Source organism: Sus scrofa, chromosome 6 (genome assembly GCF_000003025.6).
Source record: "Sus scrofa isolate TJ Tabasco breed Duroc chromosome 6, Sscrofa11.1, whole genome shotgun sequence".
Classification (NCBI taxonomy): Eukaryota; Metazoa; Chordata; class Mammalia; order Artiodactyla; family Suidae; genus Sus; species Sus scrofa.
Window position 1 is genome coordinate 62159118 of NC_010448.4, and position 17354 is coordinate 62176471.

At 42.7% G+C, this 17354-nt stretch overlaps 1 long non-coding RNA gene across 1 annotated transcript; it reads left to right on the forward strand.

Annotated features, from left to right (window-relative positions):
- LOC106510595 lies at positions 4270 to 14470 on the forward strand. Its single transcript, XR_001309205.2, has 4 exons — positions 4270 to 5161; positions 7246 to 7407; positions 10007 to 10056; positions 12040 to 14470. It is a non-coding gene; the product is annotated as an uncharacterized LOC106510595 (long non-coding RNA).

A 17354-nucleotide genomic window follows, 5' to 3' on the forward strand; every position in this document is an offset into this window, starting at 1 on the left:
CCTTCACCCACTGAGCGAAGCCAGGGATCAAATCTGAAACCTCATGGATCCTACTTGGGTTTGTTAACCACTGAGCCATGACGGGAACTCCCCAATTTAGATAATAATACAAATTTCATACATGAGTGTAGGACTTGTTTCTGAAAAGATGTATTGTGAGCTAGAAATATTCTACACAATTATTCCTAAAAATAGGCGGGCTATATAATTTTTGGATAACATTACAGCAAGTTTTGTTCTTGTTTTTGCTTTTTAGGGCCATACCTACTGCATATGGGAGTTCCCAGGCTAGGGGTGGAACTGGAGCTGCAGCTGCAGGCCTACACCGCAGCCACAGCCACAGCGGATCCAAACCATGTCTGTGTCCTACACCACAGCTCACGGCAACACCAGATCCCTGACCCACTGAGTGAGGCCAGGGATTGAACCTGCATCCTCATGAATACTAGTTGGATTTGTTTCAGCTGTGCCACAGTGGGAACTCCCACAATTTTTTTAATATACCTTCTATAGCAATAAAGAGTTAAAAAAACTTAAAGCAGTGAAGTAACTGAACTGCAGTTTGAATCCAATTCAGCATGCTCTGAAGTTATACTATGCTTTTGTGGCACAGTATAAACATTTTTCTTTTATTTATTTACTTTGGCTGCAGTGTGCAGTGGCTTGATGTGGGATCTCAGTTTACAGAACAGGGATCAAACCCAAGCTGCAGCAGTGAAAGCACTGTGTCCTAACCACTAGACCACCAGGAAACTCCCTCGTGGCATTTGGAGGTTTCCAGGCTAGGGGTCAAATTGGAGCTGTAGCCACTGGCCTCCTTATGCCACAGCCACAGCAATACGGGATCCAGGCCACATCTGCAGCCTCCACCACAGATCATGGCAGGGCCGGCCGGATCCTTAACTCACTGAGTGAGGCCAAGGATCGAACCTGTGTCCTTCCTCATTGCATTTCTTAAATTTTATTCTTACTTAATTTTTCATCATAGTTATTGAGGTGTATCTAACAGGAGACCACATCCACGTAAGGAGTATGGTTGTACAAGTTTTGAAAGATGTAACCTTTCAGCCCTCGTCCAGATACAGAGCATTTACTCATCTTGAAGAGGTTACCACGGACCTTTTAAAAGCCATTTTATCTCCTATTCATTATTGCAGTTGGCATTGTTGAAATTTTTGTGTAAATACTCAGCAGTGTTCTCTTTGATGATTTTGGGATTCATCTGTGTTGTTGCATGTGTCATGCATTCTTTGCTATCAGCGAGTCCATTTTACGGATATATTACATTTTACTCTTCACCAGTTGATGAGCATTTGAGTTGTTTGCAATATTTAACTATTGCAGGTACAGCTGCTGCAAACATCTGAGTACAGGACATTCTGTGACCATAACATTTCGTTCTGCTCTGGTAAATTCGTAGGTGTGGAGCAGGTGGATCATTACTTTGTAGGAATATAATTTAAGAAACTGCCACCAACAGTTTTCCAGAGTGTGTATGTGTCATTTTATACCACTTTCAGCATTGATCAAGAACTAGAGATGCTCCATATTGTTGCCAGTATTAGGACTTTTCAGTCCTTTTTAATTTCAGCAATTCTTTTGAAGGTGTGCTGGTATCTCATTGTGACTTTATGGTACAGTTCCTTTCTAACTAATGACACAGAACCGCATTTTATGTGCTCATAGGCTTTTGGTTTTTGTTTTTTTGGTAAAATGTTTAAATTCTCTCTTAAGAAAATTTTTTTATACTTTTTTTTTTTTTTGTCTTTTTGCTATTTCTTGGGCCGCTCCCATGGCATATGGAGGTTCCCAGGCTAGGGGTCGAATCGGAGCTGTAGCCGCCGGCCTACGCCAGAGCCACAGCAACATGGGATCCGAGCCGCATCTGCAACCTACACCACAGCTCACGGCAACGGCGGATCGTTAACCCACTGAGCAAGGGCAGGGACCGAACCCGCAACCTCATGGTTCCTAGTCGGATTCGTTAACCACTGAGCCACGACGGGAACTCCTCTCTTAAGAATTTTAAGAGTTGCATGTATATTGATATTCTTTCTTGGATGAATGAGTATTTGCTCCCATTTAACTGGCTTGCATTGCTTTCCTAACATTGTTTTTTGAAGTTTATTAACACCCCCTTTATTTATTAATATTTTCTTTGATAAGCTTTGTGCTTTTTCTATACTCTCCGCAGTCAGCCTGTTCCATGGTCACTAAGACTCTTGTTTTCTCATGGAACTTCTATCGTTTCGGCTCATACACTTAGTTCTCCTTACTCTGGACAGTCTGTGCTGAAGCTTGATACTCGGTCTTCCCAACTAGACATCCAGTAGTTCTTTTTTTTTTAAATTTTTTTATTTTCCCACTGTAGAGCAAGGGGATCAGGTTATCCTTACATGTATACATTACAATTACATTTTTCCCCCACCCTTTGTTCTGTTGCAACATGAGTATCTAGACAAAGTTCTCAATGCTATTCAGCAGGATCTCCTTGTAAATCTATTCTAAGCTGTGTCTGATAACTCCAAGCTCCCGATCCCTCCCACTCCCTCCCCCTCCCATCAGGCAGCCACAAGTCTTTTCTCCAAGTCCATGATTTTCTTTTCTGAGGAGATGTTCATTTGTGCTGGATATTAGATTCCAGTTATAAGTGATATCATATGGTATTTGTCTTTGTCTTTCTGGCTCATTTCACTCAGTATGAGATTCTCTAGTTCCATCCATGTTGCTGCAAATGGCATCATGTCATTCTCTTTTATGGCTGAGTAGTATTCCATTGTGTATATATACCACATCTTCCGAATCCAATCCTCTGTCGATGGACATTTGGGTTGTTTCCATGTCCTGGCTATTGTGAATAGAGCTGCAATGAACATGCGGGTGCATGTGTCTCTTTTAAGTAGAGTTTTGTCCAGATAGATGCCCAGGAGTGGGATTGCGGGGTCATATGGAAGTTCTATGTATAGATTTCTAAGGTATCTCCAAACTGTTCTCCATAGTGGCTGTACCAGTTTACATTCCCACCAGCAGTGCAGGAGGGTTCCCTTTTCTCCACAGCCCCTCCAGCACTTGTTATTTGTGGATTTATGAATGATGGCCATTCTGACTGGTGTGAGGTGGTATCTCATGGTAGTTTTGATGTGCATTTCTCTTATAATCAGCAATGTTGAGCATTTTTTCATGTGTTTGCTGGCCATCTGTATATCTTCTTTGGAGAAATGTCTATTCAGGTCTTTTGCCCATTTTTCCATTGATTGATTGGCTTTTTTGCTGTTGGGTTGTATAAGTTGCTTGTACATTCTAGAGATTAAGCCCTTGTCGGTTACTTCATTTGAAACTATCTTCTCCCATTCTGAAAGCTGTCTTTTTGTTTTCTTTTTGGTTTCCTTGGCTGTGCAAAAGCTTTTCAGTTTGATGAGGTCCCATGTGTTTATTTTTGCTCTAATTTCTATTGCTTTGGGAGACTGACCTGAGAAAATATTCATGATGTTGATGTCAGAGAGTGTTTTGCCTATGTTTTCTTCTAGGAGTTTGATGGTGTCCTGTCTTATGTTTAAGTCTTTGAGCCATTTTGAGTTTATTTTTGTGCATGGTGTGAGGCATCCAGTAGTTCTGATGCCATTTATTGAAAAGGCTTTTCCTTCCCTGTTGGCACTTTTGTCAAGAGTCAATACGCCATCTGCAGGCTTTTTGCATCCGTTTCCGGAGTCTCTAATCTGCCCATTCATTTGTCTTTTCACCGATACAAACACAGTCTTGATTATTGTAGCTGTATTACTGAGACTCGAAATCAGTTAGTATAAGTTTTTGTTCTCTTCAGAAACTGCTGTTTATTCCGAGATGTTTGCATTTCCATGTTTTACAATCAGTTTGTCAGCTTCTGTAATAAAGCCTGTTGGGACTTAATTGGGATGAATCTGTAGATCAGTCGTTGATATACAAACAGTATCAACTACTGCCTTCTATTTCCTATTTAATTGGTTCTTTTAAAATTTATCTCTGTAGTGTTTTATATTTTTGTGGAGTTATTACATAGCTGTTTAAAAATATTTTGTTTTTTTAGGGAGCTCCTGCTGTGGCGCAAAAGGATCGGTAGTGTCTTGGGAGCATGGAGATGCTGGTTTGATCCCAGCATCAAGCTGCTGGCATAGCAGGTTGAAGACCTGGCATTTCCGCAGCCATGGCTTGGGTGGCCAAAGATGAAAAAAATGTTTTTTGTTTTATTTTTTACCTTTATGGTAAATGTATTTTTCTTTTTGCATTCATTTTTCAAAAATGTTTAAAATATAATTGATTTGCAGTTTTGTGTCCATTTCTGCTGTGCAAGAGACTGAAATCAGTTATATATACACACAGATTCTTTTCCAGATTCTTTTCCATATAGGTTTTCAGAGAATATTGAGTTCCCTGCATTAGAGAGCAGGTCCCCTGGAACCATCCATCCTATATACAGTCGTATGTGTGTGTGTAAATACACACACACACACACCAGTCCTCCCTCCTGCCCAACCCTCCTTTTTGATAACCTTAAGTTTGCTTTCAAAGTCTCTGAGTCTATTTCTGTTTTGTAAAAAAGTTCATTCGTATCATTTTTTTGGATTCCACATAAAAGTGATGGCATGTGATGTCTGTCTTTCTCTGATTTACTTCACTAAGTATGATAATCGGTTGGTCCATCCAGGCTGCTGCATGTGGTATTATTTCATTCTTTTTTTTTTTTTTTTTTGTAAGGGCCGCACTTGCAACAGATGGAAGTGCCCAGGCTGGGGGTCGAACTAGAGCGGCAGTTGCTGGCCTACGATACAGCCAGAGCTACACAGGATCCAACCTGCCTCTGTGACCTACACCACAGCTTGTGACAATGCCAGATCCTTAACCCACTGAGCGAGAAGAGTGATTGAACCCACACCCTTATGGATGCTAGATGGGTTTATTATTGTTGAGCCACAGTGGGAACTCCTATTTCATTCATTTTTATGGCTAATTTTCCATTGTAAATATGCATCACATCTTTATCCTCTCCTCTGTCCACAGACATTCAGGTTGCTTCCACATCTGGGTTATTATGAATAGTGCTGCAGTGAACACTGAAGTACATGTATTTTCCAGTTACGGTTTTTCTCTGGACATGTGCCCGGGAGTGGGATTGCTGGATCATATGGTAATTCTATTTTTAGTTTTTGGAGAAACCTCCAGATTGGTTTCCATAGTGGCTGCAACAATTTACATTCTCACCTGCAAGGTAGGAGGGATCCTTTTTTTTTTTTTTTAATGTCTTTTTAGGGCCACACCAGTGGCATATGGAAGTTCCCAGTCTAGGGGTTGAATTGGAGCTATAGCTGCTGGCCGATACCACAGCCATAGCCATGCCAGATCTAAGCCGCATTTGCAGCCTACACCACAGCTCATGGCAATGCTCAATCCTTAACCCACTGAGTGAGGCCATGGATTGAACCTGTGTCCTCATGGATACTAGTCGGGTTCATTACCGCTAAGCCCCAATGACAACTCTCAGGAGGGGGTTCCTTTTTGTCCACACCCTCTCTGGCACTTTTTTTTCCTTTTTGGCTGTGCCCAAGGCATGCAGACTTCCTGGGCCAGGGATTTAACCCAGATTGCAGCAACGACCCATGCCACAGTAGTGGCAGTGCCAAATCCTTAACCCACTGAGCCACCAGAGAACTCCTTTTTGGCTTTTTTGGAACTCCTATTTTTGATGATGGCCATTCTGACCAGTGTGAGGTAAAACCTCATTGCAGTTTTAATTTGCATTTCTCTAATAATTAATTTTGTTGAGCATCTTTTCCTGTGTTTTTTGGTCAAGTGTTTATATTTTCTGGAATAATTTGTACCTAGACCTTCTGTCCATTTTTTGATTGGGTTTATTTTTGTGGTAGTAGGCTGTAAGAGCTATGTGTATGTTTTGGAGATTAATCCCTTTTCTATTGCTTCACTTGTAAATAGGTTCTCCCATTCCGTAGGTTGTCATTTTGTGTTTTCCTTTGCTGTGCAAAAGCGTTTAAGTTTGTTTATTTTTGTTTTTATTTTTATTACTCTAGCAGGCAGACCCAAAAGGATATTGTTACAATTTATGTCAAGGAGTGTTCTGCCTATGTTTTTGTCTGAGAGTTTTATAATATCTGTCCTTAGCTCTGCTTTTGTTTCTCAGGATTGCTTTGGCTTTTCAGGCTCTTTTGTATTTGTAATCAAATTAAATTTTTTTTGGATGTAGTTCTGTGAAAAATACCATTGATGGAGGTCCTTTCGTGGCTCAGTGGTTAATACACCTGACTAGGATCCATGAGGATGCATGTTCATTCCCTGGCCTTGCTCAGTGGGTTAAGGACCCAGCTTTGCTGTGAGCTGTGGTGTAGGTTGCAGACGTGGCTTGGATCCCAAGTTACTGTGGCTGTGGTGTAGGTCAGCAGCTGTAGCTCCAATTAGACCCTTAGCCTGGGAGCCTTCATATGCCATGGGTGTGGCTCTAAAAAGCAAAAACAAACAAAAACCCATTGGTTATTCGATAGGGATTTCACTGACTTTATAGGTTGCCTTAGGTAGTTCAGTCATTTTGACGGTGTTGATTCTCCCAATGAAAGAGCATGGCATCTATTTACGTATGCTAGTGTCATTTCCTTCAGAGCAGGGAGAGGGGCATTTCTGTCTGCTCCCTCTGCGCTTAGGTGTACTGGGTTGGTAGCCAGGTTTGTTTTTGTCCTGTTGAACCCGTGGAATATAAGCCCTGCTGGCCACCCGATCCAGGTGATCAAGGAGTATATTCTGTATAGCAGCCACAAAACCCGGGGAACAGCCGTGTGCACAGACTGCTTTCCAAGACGTGAGTTACCTGGAGTGAGATGTGAGTAAGTGAAAAGACTGCCCTCCTCCTCTCTGGGGAGCACCAGTCGGCCCCTTGAAGTATATTAACTGTGAAGCCTGCCCGTCGGGACACATTTTTCAGACAAATAGGACTCTTTCAAGAAGAGTGTTTATTTGTCTGCTGCCCTTCATTGTGCCTTGGAAGGACAGCTACCTGTTTGTTACCATAAGCCTTGCGAGCTTCCATAGCCAGGAATTCAAGCCAGGAGGGCCCCTGGGGTCGCTTATATGTCCATAAGCTCCTTTCATTGAGATACGGGCAACCTGGAGTAAGGTGGAGTGGGAAGATGGCATCTGCCATCCTAGGTGGCATCTGTAGATTCCCAGCATTGTGCTATAGATGTCTTTTTTTTTTTTTTTCTTCAGTGACATCACAGCATATGGAAGCATCTGGGCCAGGAAATCAGAGCCACAGCTGCAACCTACGCACACTGTGGCAATCCCAGAACCTTAACCTACTGAGCCAGAGCAGGAACACCTCGATGCGCTGTAAATTAGAAGTCTGCCCCTCAGGCCAAAGCTTTTAAGGTAAGTAAATAGGCCCCTTTTATGGAAAGACTGGGCATCTGTGTTGCCAATGCACATGATCCCTTATGGACTTTCTCTGAGTTCACTTTCTTATTTTTTTTTTTTTTAAATGAGAGTTGCAAGGTTTATTTCAGGTTCTCTCTTGTTTTTGTTTCTTTTTGTATTTTTTTTCTTTTCTTTTTTTTTTTTTTTTTTTGCCACACAGGCAGTATGTGGGAATTCCTGGGCCAGGGATTGAACCTATGCCGCACAGCAGCAACCAGAGCCACAGCGGTGAGAACGCAGGAGCCTCAACCCGCTAGGCCATCAGAGAACTCCTTCTTTTTTTTTTTTTTTTTGTCTTTTCTAGGGCTGTACCCATGGCATGTGGAGGATCCCAGGCTAGGGGTCTAATTGGAGCTGTAGCCACAGGCCTACGCCAGAGCCACAGCAACGGGGGATCCGAGCCACGTCTGCAACCTACACCACAGCTCACGGCAACGCCAGATCCTTAACCCACTGAGTGAGGCCAGGGATCGAACCTGCAACCTCATGGTTCCTAGTCGGATTCGTTAACCACTGAGCCACGACGGGAACTCCTGAGCTCACTTTCAAAGCCAAATATATTGGGGGTCCATCTGGCAGGTGCAAGTCTTACAAGCTGGGAGTTGTGAGTTCCCTCCTGGTTGTGTGTTGCTATGCCGGTGGTGAGGTTTATGATGAGATTTTCTTTGCAAACTCTTACCAGTTTTTTTTTTTTTGGGGGGTCTTTTTGTCTTTTGTTGTTGTTGTTGCTATTTCTTGGGCCGCTCCCGCGGCATATGGAGGTTCCCAGGCCAGGGGTTGAATCAGAGCTGTAGCCACTGGCCTACGCCAGAGCCACAGCAACGAGGGATCCGAGCCGCGTCTGCAACCTACACCACAGCTCACGGCAACGGCGGATCGTTAACCCACTGAGCAAGGGCAGGGACCGAACCCGCAACCTCATGGTTCCTAGTCGGATTCGTTAACCACTGCGCCACGACGGGAACTCCTCTTACCAGTTTTAATGTGAGTTTTTTCTCATTCACTCAATATGTAGGAATCACTCAGCTCATTCCCGGATTTTTTTTTTTTTTTAATGTCTGCATTTAAAAACATTTTTATTGCAGTTGATTTACAGTGTTGAGTTAATTTCTGCTGTACAGCAAACTGATTCAGTTATACGTATACATACATTCTTTTTAATATCCTTTTCCATTATGACTTTATCATAGGACTTTTTTTTTTTTTTTTTTGGACTTTTTGCCATTTCTTGGGCCGCTCCCGTGGCATGTGGAGGTTCCCAGGCTAGGGGTCCAATCAGAGCTGCGGCCACTGGCCTACACCAGAGCCACAGCAACGTGGGATCCAAGCTGAGTCTGCAACTTACAGCACAGGTCACGGCAATGCCAGATCCTTAACCCACTGAGCAAGGCCAGGGATCGAACCGGCAACCTCATGGTTCCTAGTCGGATTCGTTAACCACTGAGCCACGACGGGAACTCCTGTCACAGGATAATGAACGTGGTTCCTTGTGCCAAACAGCAGGACCTTGTTGTTTATCCGTTTTCTAATAGTTTGCATTTGTTTTTTTTTTGTTTTTTTTTTTTCTTTTCAAGCAACTAAGAGCTAAGAGGTTTATTAGATTTTAAATAGATACAGTGCATTATTAAACTTTTTTCTATGTTACAATTTTTTTCCCCCCACTGTAGAGCAAGGGGATCAGGTTATCCTTACATGTATACATTACAATTACATTTTTCCCCCACCCTTTGTTCTGTTGCAACATGAGTATCTAGACAAAGTTCTCAATGCTATTCAGCAGGATCTCCTTGTAAATCTATTCTAAGCTGTGTCTGATAACTCCAAGCTCCCGATCCCTCCCACTCCCTCCCCCTCCCATCAGGCAGCCACAAGTCTTTTCTCCAAGTCCATGATTTTCTTTTCTGAGGAGATGTTCATTTGTGCTGGATATTAGATTCCAGTTATAAGTGATATCATATGGTATTTGTCTTTGTCTTTCTGGCTCATTTCACTCAGTATGAGATTCTCTAGTTCCATCCATGTTGCTGCAAATGGCATCATGTCATTCTCTTTTATGGCTGAGTAGTATTCCATTGTGTATATATACCACATCTTCCGAATCCAATCCTCTGTCGATGGACATTTGGGTTGTTTCCATGTCCTGGCTATTGTGAATAGAGCTGCAATGAACATGCGGGTGCATGTGTCTCTTTTAAGTAGAGTTTTGTCCAGATAGATGCCCAGGAGTGGGATTGCGGGGTCATATGGAAGTTCTATGTATAGATTTCTAAGGTCTCTCCATAGTTTGCATTTGTTATTCCCAGATTCCCAATCCACCCCTTCCCTCCCCCCAGCAACCAAAGTCTGTTCTCTCTGTCTGTGAGTCCGTTTCTCTTTTGTAGGTAAGTTCATTTGTGTCATAGTTTAGATTCCACATATAAGCGACATCATACAGTGTTTGCCTTTTTCTGATGTACTTCGCTTAGTAGTCTCTAGGTACACCCATGTTGCTGCAGATGGCAGTATTTCATTCATTTTTATGCCTGAGTAGTATTCTCTTCTGGATCTCTTTCAGCGGGACTCCTTCCACATGCAGCTGTAGGTGTGGGGTGTCCACGGGAGAAGGTGAGTTTAGGATCCTCCCTCATCAGCATCTTGTAGTGGAGCTAATACCTTGCTTCCTTGTATGAAAGGAAAATGCTCCCTGGCATCCCCACGGGACCACGATGTTGACCCCTGTGGTGAACAGGTGAAGTGGGGTCACATGAATCCACAGTTCCTGCTATGATGCAAGGGGACAGCATCTCTGGAGCAGTGGGACACAGGTTCGATACCCAGCCCAGAACAGTGAGTTAAAGGACTTGGCATGGCCACACCTGCAGCATAGGTCACCCCTCCTGCTCAGATCTGATCCCTGGCCCAAGAAGTCCACAGGCGGTGGGGTGGCCAAAAACATAAATTCAGATCAGCAAATGAACACTGATTATCTTTATGATTTCCTGTCCTTGGCTTTAGGAAATTCACAATAGACTGTGAAAGAGAGGCTCTCATACATCATTTTCTTTTTTTTGCTTTTTTTTAGGGGTGCACTCGAGGCATATGGAGGTTCCCTGGCTAGTGGTCCAATCAGAGCTACAACTGCTGGCCTGCACCACAGTCATAGCAACATGGGATCCCTAACCTACTGAGCAAGAGCAGGGATCGAACGTGCAACCTCATGGTTCCTAGTCGGATTCATTTCTGCTGCGCCACGATGGGAACTCCTCGCACATCATTTTCTAATGCTTTTATTAATTTTTTTTTTTTTGGCTAAGGCATGCAAAATTTTGTGGGCCATAGCAGTGACAATGAATCCCCAACAGCTGGGCCACCAGGCAACTCCCAACATTTTAGCAATTCTTTACATGTGGCTGTAGTTCATACCTTTTTAAAAGAGAACTATATTTTGTGCATGTACTATGGTTTATGCATACATTTTCTAAGTATTTCCGCTGACCAGGGGTCCGTGTTTGAGGTTACTGTGAACAAGGCTGCTGAGAACAGGTGTGTAAACATGAGCTGGGTGTACACGTGCGTGTCTTTTTTTTTTTTTTTTCCTCCCTTTTTTAGCTGCCCTGTGGCATATGCAGTTCTTGGGCCAGGGATCAGCTCCAAGCAGTAGCTGCAACCTATACCACAGCTGCGGCAACACCAGATCCTTTAACCGACTGTGCCAGGCCAGAAGTAAAACCCGTGTCCTGGCTCTGCAGAGACACTCCTAATCCCCTTGTGCCACAGTGGGAACTCTGGCATCTGCATGTATTTCTAATGTGTAGACCTGGGACTAGAATGTGTCTCACAAGGCACAGGTAGCTCTTCCACATAATGCCAAACTTTTCCAACATAATGAAAGCACTTTACTCTGAATAACCATAATTGAGAATTTCCATTGACCTATTCCCTGTTAACTCTTGGAAATGTCTCAATTTTCAATAGTTATTTGTTAATACTGATAAACGTGGGTATGTAAAATTTTGCTCATTCTGTTTTGTTTTTTGGGTTTTTTTTTTTTTTCCTTCGGTCTCTTTAGGGCCTCACCCACGGCATATGGAAGTTCCCAGGCTAGGGGTCAAATCAGAGCTGTAGCTGCCGGCCTACACCACAGCCACAGCAACGCAGGAAACAGCCATGTCCGTAACCCACACCACAGCTCATGGCCACGCCAGATCCTTAACCCACTGAGCAAGGCCAGGGATCGAACCCACATCCTCATGGATATGAGTCAGGTTCGTTAACCGCCAAGCCATGACGGAACTCCTCCTCATCCTGTTGGAGGATGCAGTTCCTGAAGGCTGAAGTTGAGTAACTTCCTGAAGATGTTTGGCCTCTTAAATTTCTCATTTTTGTTAAATTACCTACCAAATTTGTGCCCATTTTTCCTCTTGGGTTGTCCGATTAATTTATAGAATTTATGTATATTCTGGATAAATAGTCTTTCTTCAATTGTACACTTCATATCTCCTCTAAATCTGCAAAATATGAGGAACTGTAGTTTCCGTTAAATTGACTATGAAAAACACTCAATTTGACATAGTTTCAAACTTAGAAAATGCTTTAATACTTTTGCAGTTAATTCTCATGGGAGAGATTGTGGAAAAACAGCCACGTAGGAGAACCCAGCTGTTCCTCTGCAAATAAGCATGGCAGGAGCTACTTGTGAACAAAAACAGGCCTGGGAGAACGCCAGACGTCCACGTAGAGGTTTTAGCAGCACAGTGGAAGGAATAAAGAGATGAAGAAGAAAAAGAAAACAACCTCATTTGCCTGCATCATTTCCATTCCCCACGCCAGCACTACTGAGCTCTAAGAAGGAGCGTCCCAGCGTGGAAGAGTTTCTTTTGCCGGGTCCGCAAGAGCAGGGTGAGGAACCATCTTTGCGGGCCTCTTGGAACAGAGTTAGGCTCCAGCTTCTGTTTCACCGCATCGAGACAGGCAGAGCTAAGATGTATATTTAACCAGCTAGAAACAAGGTAGAAAAAGAGGCTAAGTAGACATGCAGTGGGGACCGTCACGGTTCAGAGAGTGGCTTTGCAGACAAACACGGCAGATTCTGTCACTGATGGAGCCAGTAGTTGGCGCAACCACCACAGGCCCCTCACTCTCCCTGCAACTCTCAGCAGCTTTCCCCCCACAGGTATTTGCGCTTGGCAACACCAGCCACCTGTTTCCCTCCTTGAGCCGTGCCTTCGACCCTCTCTGCCTTCTGCAACTTTCAGAGTACAAGATGCCAGCCTAGGCCCCAACAGGTGGCTCACACTAAACCCCCATTCAGGGCTGGTAGCACCTGTAGCTCTGTACAGCTTTCTGATGCCCATCACCAACCTCCAGTGTGGTGCACACGCTTGGATGGAAAATACGCAGCCATGGGTGAGTGTATTGCCAGCCAGGGCCACTGCAGCACTCTCTGGGCCCAAATAAGGCTGTGCCTTCAGTCTGGAACCACTGTGCACCTGCATGCCAACATCCAGGGTCTCTACCTCTGCCTGAGAGCACAGCTGAATGCAGCCCATGATACTGGCTCTGGCCCCCATCACTCCATGTGTGTCTTTAATGGGGCTCTGCTACTACAGGCACCTGCTGCTGGTCCCAAAGCCAAGTGCATGTTAAGCTAAATATATGACACCCCCCGGACAGAGTGCTACCAAATGCCACAATACCACACCCTGCACCACTAGAACTCAGGTCAGGGTCATTCACCGACAGATGAAAGGTTTCCCTTACCAAAGCTGGTGCATCGAGTCTAGAAGAGGTTACTCCTTTTTTCAAATGCACAAAAACCTATGCAGAGTTACAAGGATCACAAAGAATGAGGGAGATACAGCTTCTCCAAAGTAATACAGTAAACCTGCAATACCTGGCCCCAAAGAAATCAAAGATCCAGAAACTACGAGAGAAAGTCTTTTTTTTTTTTTTGGTTGAGCGTACAGCATGTGGACATTCCAAGGCCAGGGATCAAATACACACCATAGCAGTGACCCAAGCTACTGCAGTGACAACGCCAGATCCTTTACCTGCTGTGCCACAAGAAAACTCCAAGAGATTTTCTAAAAATGGAGAGTATAAACAATCCAAAGATACTAGGAAAACCATACACAAACAAAATGAAGAGTTCAGCAAAGATAGAGAATGTAAAAGAGACACCCCCCCAAAAAAAAAAATTTTGGAACTAAAGAATGCTCTAAGTGAAATAAAGAATTCAGTAGCTGACTCAAGCAACCAGAAGAATCAGTGAGCCCAAAGACAGATCAACTGAAACAGTCCAATCAGAGGAGAAAAAAAAATGAAAAAGAATGAAGAAAGCATACTTTACAGGCCTTAAAGGACACCACCAAGAGAAATAATGTACACATCCTTGGAGTCCCAAAAGAAGACTAGAGGGAGAAGGGTAAAAAGATGAAAGAAAGAATGGCTAAGAACTTCCCATATCTGGGGAGATTTAGACATGCAAGTACCTGAAGCTAATACGTAACCTCAAAATTCAGTGCAAAAGGATCTTCTATAAGACACATAGTAAAATGGTCTAAAGCCAGTCCACCCCCCATACCAAAAAAAGGAATTTTTAAAAGCTGGAAGGAAAGGGGGAAAAAATCACATATAAGGGAACATCAATGACACACTCAGTGACTTTCTCAGCAGAGACCTTGTATGCAGGAGAAAGTGGGATGATATATTCCATGTGTCGAAAGAAACTGCCAAAAAAGAATACTTGACCCAAGAAAGCTATCCTTCAGAAATAAAGGGGTGATAAAGACTTTCATTAAAGCTAAGGGACATCATCAACTCTAAACTGCCTTATAAATAATGCTGCATGGAGTACACACAAACTAGTAATACGAAAACACCTATATTTGCAACATACTGGTAAAGGTAAGAATGTAGAATTAGAAAACCCACAAAAAAAATTTATCAAAAGGACTTCCCATCGTAGCGCAGGAAAACCAATCTGGCTAGGAACCACGAGGTGGCGGGTTCGATCCCTGCCCTTGCTCAGTGGGTTAAGGATCCGGCGTTGCCGTGATCTGTGGTGCAGGTTGCAGACGCGGCTTGGATCCCGCGTTGCTGTGTGTGGCTCTGGCGTAGGCCAGTGGCTACAGCTCCGATTTGACCCCTAGCCTGGGAGCCTTCATATGCCATGGGTGTGGCCCGAAAAAGACAATAAATAGATAGATAGATAAATAAATAAATACATACATACATAAAACTGTAATAACAATAACGTATGAACTATTTTTATTTTTTGTCTTTCTTTTTTAGGACCACACCTGTGGCATATGGAGGTTCCCAGGCTAGGGGGTCAAATCGGAGCTGCAGCTGCCAGCCTTTATCACAGCCATAGCAAGGCAGGATCCAAGCCATGTCTGCAGCCTATACCACAGCTCACAGCAACACTGGATCCTTAACCCACTGAGCAAGGCCAGGGATCGAACCCATGTCCTCAGGGATACGAGTCAGGTAGCCCCATGTATTAACTGCTTTAGTATCAGTTCAAGGACAGAGGTATTAAAAATAGCTACATTTGTTACTGAATGGATACCCGATATAATTTGGTAATGGACGAACATAAAAGGGAATGTCCAAAGATACATTTTCTGTGTATGTACGTACATATGTTTTATTGAAACCTAGTGAGACCAACAAAGCAAAAACCCATAGTATACATATAAAAAAAATAAAGAGAAGGGAATCAAAGCATAACTCTCCAGATAATTTACAAAGGAAAACAGCCAAAAAGGAAAAGAAGAATTACTAGGATAGCATTTACTGATGTCTTTACCTATCAATAGTTACTATGGTTATGTTCCTGTGCCTCTGGTGTAGGCTGGTGGCTACAGCTCCGATTTGACCCCTAGCCTGGGAACCTCCTTATGCTGCAGCAGCGGCCCAAGAAATAGCAGAGAAGACCAAAAAAAAAAAAAATTAAAAAAAAGAAATGAAAAAGAAAACAGCTGGGTTTCTATACTCTAACAACAAAACATCTGGAGAAAAAGGAAACAATCCCGTTCACAATAGCTTTAAAATATAATTCATACAATTAAATCTAACAAAGGAGGTGAATAATGTATAAAATGGAAACTGTAGGACTTTAATTCATTGAACCAAAAAAAAAAAAAAAAAAAAAAAAAGGAGGAAAGAAAGCACAGGCCTTCAAAGTCCTGTATCAGCTTTGGAGTTGGAAAAAAATCCCTTCAGCTTCCCCAAAGGTAAAACATGGCTAATAACTCATATTTTGCAAAGGTGGTGTGAGGACTCAATGAAGTGCCTGCTAGACGGAAGTTGTTAAAAAAAAAAACTTATAAATTTAAAAAACATTCCCATTTACAACTGCATAAAAAAGAATAAAATACCAAAGTTCCCACTCTAGTGCAATGGGCTTAGTGGGGTCTCTTCAGGGTCAAGGATGCAGTTTTGATCCCCAGCACAGTGGATTAAAGGATGTGGTACTGCGGCAGCTGTGCAGTTACAGCTCAGATCTGATCCCAGACTGGGAACTCCATATGCCTGGGTGCAGCCAAAAAAAAGAAAAAATTAAACATTTAGGAATAGGTTTAACCAGAGATGACACTGAAAACTCTAAGACATTAATGAAAGAAACTGAAGACACAAGTAAATGGAAAGATATTCTCAGGTAATGGATAGGAAGAATTAAAATAGTCAAAATGTCCATTGGACTCAAAGCAACTACAGATTCAATGATCCCTATAAAATTCCAGTGCTATTTTTCACAGAAATGGGACAATCTGAAAAACGTATGGGAACCACAATGGGTACTGTATAGCCTACACAGTCTTCAGAAATAACAAACTTAGAGGCATCACAATCCTTGGTTTCAAACCATATCCCAAAGCCATACTAACCAAAGCATATTGTACAGACATACAGATCAATGGAACAGAATTGAGAGCCCAGAAATAAATCCTCACACATAATTAATTTACAACAAAAGCACCAAAAATATACAATATTATAAGGGTGCTGAAAGGAGAAGATAAAAAGGGACAGAAAAAATATTTGAAGAGACAATAGCCAAAAACATCCCTAACATGAGAAAGGAATCACTCCCTCAAATCCAGGAAGCATAATGAGTACCACATAAAACAAACCCAAAAAGGAATACCCAAGGTACATATTAATCAAATTGACCAAAATTAAAGAGAAAATATTGAAAGCAGCTAGGGAAAAAAAACAAATAACATACAGGGAACCCAGATAAGGTTATCAGCTGATTTTTTTTTAGCAGAAACTGCAGGCCAGAAGAGAGTGGCATGATATTCTTAAAGTGATGAAAGGAAAAAACCTCCAACCAAGATTACTCTACCCAGCAAGACTCTCATTCAGATTTGAAGGAGAAACCAAAATCTTCATAGATAAGCAAAAGCTAAGAGAATTCAGCACCATTAAACCAGCTTTACAAAAAATACTAAAGGTACTTCTCTAGGTGGAAAAGAAAAGGCCACAACCAGAAATAAAAACATTACAAATGACGAAGCTCACCAGTAAAGGCATACATACTGCAAAGGTAGGAAATCATCCATACACAAATATGCTACTAAAACCAGAAACTGTCGAGAGAGGAGGATACAAATGCAGAATACTGGAAATTCATTTGCAATCAAGAGACTAATAGGAGTTCCTGTTGTGGCACAGTGGAAACAATCTGACTAGGAACCATGAGGTTGTAGGTTTGATTCCTGGTCTCGCTCAATCCCTGGCCTCGCTCACTAGGTTAAGGATCTGGTGATGCCATAAGCTGTGGTGTAGGTTGCAGATGTGGCTCAGATCTGGTGTGGTTGTGGTGCGTAGGCTGGCAGCTATAGCTCTGACTGGACTTCTGGGAACCTCCATATGCTGGGGGCGCAGCCCTAAAAAGCAAAAAAAAAAAAAAA